Raw genomic sequence first — 4,125 nt, forward strand, 5'->3', positions numbered from 1 at the left:
TGATGTCATTGCCTTCTGTAAGCAACAAACAGCTGATAATTCTAGGTTTTCATGGGAAGGATTTTGATTATGTGCTAGCTGACTGTTAGTATATAATGAAGGTGATCAATATTTACAAAGGAGTTTAACCCCTAGTGTCTAAGTTATCAAGAGAGCATCAGATCATAGATTATTTTCAACCAACCTGTTCAGAAATGTGATGACACACCTCTGGAGCAGGTGGGACTTGAACCCAGGCCTCTGGGATCAAAGATAGGGATGATATTACAGTTCCACAAGAGCCTCTACACCCCAAAGATATAGGTTAGATGCCACTAAGTAAATGGAAATACCTTAATCTTTTGTTCATTGTACGGCCACTACCTTCCTTCCATTCTCATCAAGGGAAATGATAAATTTATCTCCATTCATAATAAATAATTTTAAATGAAATCACATAATGAGATGCAAAACAATTAAACACTGCACCCTCTGGAAGGATCTGTGGGCTGCTCAAGAAACAGAGAATCTCTTCAACCAACCAGATCGGGACCAACACACTACAAAGCAGAAGGTATGAAAATAAGCAAAAGTGAACTAAATTGTATTCCGGTTTGAGGTAAAAAAAATACAGGCCAGGTATAATCATTTCAAATCATTGAACTTTACAGTCTTAGCAGTGAATTCCATGACATAATCTACTTCCAAAAGATGAAGAGTGGATGGGAAAGATTGTATTTTTCTTCCTATTATGGAGTCTCAATCAAAACTACCCTACTAATTAATTCCTTAGAAGTAGCTACATGCATATGTAGAGAAGAGATTAATTAACTTGCATAGGAATAAACACAGATAGATGACAAATATAACATGGATCATACTGGCTTATGTTGTTCTAGGAATTTTAAAAAGGATTATGCAATGCCACTGGTCAAAGTTGAACAAAGGAGCTTACAACATAGGACAGATGTTTGGGAATTTCTCAATGTCTTCAGCAGATCAAAAGAAAGTTCTGCGAGTTTCCTGTTTTTGGAATATCACCCGAAATAGCAGACCCATAAATTGGGGAGCGGGCATGTGGGGACAGAATGTCTAGGATAACCACAGCCTATCAGTGGACCAAAGTACAATGACTAATCCATTTATGGCCTACCAATTAGGCGAGGAATTTAGTGAATTCTTGGCTGTAATCATTCTTGTAACATTATTGAGGATTGTTAAACCATATTTCTTTAAACTAACTGGATCAGTCGCGAAGTGGAGGTGTTGGTGTTGAACTGGGGTGGACAAGGTCAGAAGTCACACAGCACCAGGTTGTAGTCCAACAGCTTTATTTGAAAACACAAGCTTTCGGAGCCTCACTCCCGAAAGTTTGTGTTATCAAATAAACCTGTTGGACTATAACCTGGTGTTGTGTGATTTCTGATCTGGATCATTCACAGTACACATTAATCTTTTTTGACATTGTTCTAACAGAGTTTCACGATGTGTGCATTCATCCCTGACTGAAAAGTTCACTGTAACACACCTAAGTTCTACTGAGGCAAAGAGGCAGACTGAATACAAGCCTAAATACACATAAATATCTTTACAAAAATCAGAAGAGGGACTCCTGCCAACATTTCTCAGAATCTCCCATTCCTCTGATATACTGGAAAAGAGTTAGTCACTGGACTTCCAGCTGCTCTGATGAATCTTGGAAAAATAGCATTAAGTCATTAAGTTATGGAACTAATGTTTGTTTCTAAGATAGTTTAAGAGGGAATTAAATTTTGGATAATTTCTCGCTTGTTGAAAACCAAGAAAGGATTGGCTGTCTTACCAATTACTCAGAAACTTGTCAGTGCACATTCTGCAATTTGTAATGTGGGCATACATCAAACATTGTTTTAATCGACACCTAATGAAACAGCACTCCTGATAAACCAGCAAAACATATATCCTTCAAATACTACAAAGTTCACTGTATTATTCTATCCAATTATTATAGTTTTTAAAATTTGTTTACCCCAATGTAAGCATACCTGTTGTTGAATCGAATGGCCATATGAAATATCAGCTGATAGTAGGAACTGCAGATGCTGGAAAATCTGAGACAACAAGGTGCAGAGCTGAATGAACACAGCAGGCCAAGCAGCATCATGGGAGCAGTAAGGCTGACGTTTCGGGCCTAGACCCTTCTTCAGAAATGGGGGAGAGGAAGGGGATTCTGAAATAAATAGAGAGAGAGGGGGAGGCGGATAGAAGATGGATAGAGGAGAAGATAGGTGGAGAGGAGACAGACAGGTCAAAGAGGCGGGGATGGAGCCAGTGAAGGTGAGTGTAGGTGGGGAGATGGGGAGGAGATAGGTCAGTCCAGGGAGGACGGACAGGTCAAGGGGGCGAGATGAGGTTAGTAGGTAGGAAATGGGGGTGCGGCTTGAGGTGGGAGGAGGGGATAGGTGGGAGGAAGAACAGGTTAGGGAGGGGGGGACGAGCTGGGCTGGTTTTGGGATGCGGTAGGGGGAGGGGAGATTTTGAAGCTTGTGAAATCCACATTGATACCATTGGGTGCAGGGTTATCAGCTGTTGATTCAATTTCAAGTAAATGTCTCCGCAAATACTGCGACCTACCTCGATGTCCAAGTAGTCAGTTAAGAGTGTGAGTGAGAGGGCTCTCAGCCAGTACGTTTTATTTAAGGCAAAGTTGCATTATTATTTAAGTCGTTTATGTTGCAAATAAAGTATAACTGTGTTGTGTATACCCCCTGCATTATGTTTCTATTAGTTAGTCTGTGTTTTTACATTGACTGGGCAGACCTTGATTATCTGGAATAGTTGATCAACTGGCACACCCTTATGCCACAGATAATAGAACATAGAACAGTACAGCACAGTATAGGCCCTTCAGCCCACAATGATGTGCCGACCTATTATCCAACTACGATCAATCTACCCTGCATACTTTACATTTTACTATCCTCCATGTACCTATCCAAGAGTCGCTTAAAAGTCTCTAAAGTATCTGACTCCACTACCACTGCCGGCAGTGCATTCCACACACCCACCACTCTCTGTGTGAAGAACCTACCTCTGACATCTCCCCTATACCTTCCTCCAATCACCATAAATTATGCCCCCTCATAATAGTCATTTCCGCCCTGGGAAAAAGTCTCTGACTATCCACTCTATCTATACCTCTCATCATCTTGTACACCTCTATCAAGTCACCTCTCATCCTTCTTCACTCCAGTGAAAAAGCCCTCGCTCCCTCAACCTTTCCTCATAAATAATAAATAATAAAAACTTTACTGTATTTCATGTGCCAATTTCAAAAATCCTCATCAAAAATCCCTTAGTAGTCTTGCACACCCAACTCCATGAGCTCCTTTGCCTTTATGAATCATAGAATCGTAGAATCTCTTCAGTGCGGAAACAGGCCCTTCGGCCCAACAAGACCACACTGACCATCAGAGCATCCCACCAAGACCCACCCCCCTAATCTACACATCTCTGAACACTACGGGCAATTTTGCATGGCCAATCCATCTAGCCTGCGCATCTTTGGACTGTGGGAGGAAACCGGAGCACCCAGAGGAAACCCACACAGACACAGGGAGAATGTGCAAACTCTACTTTAAGTCCTGTTCAGAGCAATTCAATCCTCCAACCCCTGTACACCCACTGCCCTGTCTCCCTCATTGCTGAGAAGCACAGCCACAAGTTGCAGGCAGACATTACTAAATATGTAGACTGGGAAAATAATTGGCAAATTAAATTCAATATAGATGACTATGAGTTAGTGCAGTCAGACCCAAAGACTAGGAAGATGCATGTCTGGGTAGATCTAGGTAAAACAAGGGGACCCTGGAGCACAGGTAAACTAATGTCTAAAGATTACACTGTAGGTTTGCAAGGCCATTGGAAAAGAGCAAATGAAACAGGACTCACTATTTTTAGAGGAATAGGATTGGAAAATAGGAAAGTTATGTTAACCTGTATTGAGCGGTGATTCACACTGTGCAGTTCCACTCTTCATATTGTAAAACGTATTTAGAAGCACTGGAGTGGGTGCAGAGAACATTTACAAGGATAGTAACAGGAATGAATGGTATACATATCAAGAAAGGATCCACAGACTCTTCTCTGTTTAAATGAAAAAGTTTA

At 41.2% G+C, this 4,125-nt stretch overlaps 1 non-coding gene across 1 annotated transcript; it reads right to left on the reverse strand.

The window, feature by feature from the left end:
- Positions 1–292: 292 nt before the first annotated feature.
- LOC125485828 lies at positions 293–418 on the reverse strand. Its single transcript, XR_007264518.1, has one exon. It is a non-coding gene; the product is annotated as a U6atac minor spliceosomal RNA (small nuclear RNA).
- Positions 419–4,125: the final 3,707 nt, after the last annotated feature.

This window comes from Rhincodon typus, chromosome 22, assembly GCF_021869965.1.
Source record: "Rhincodon typus isolate 14 chromosome 22, sRhiTyp1.1, whole genome shotgun sequence".
NCBI lineage: Eukaryota > Metazoa > Chordata > Chondrichthyes > Orectolobiformes > Rhincodontidae > Rhincodon > Rhincodon typus.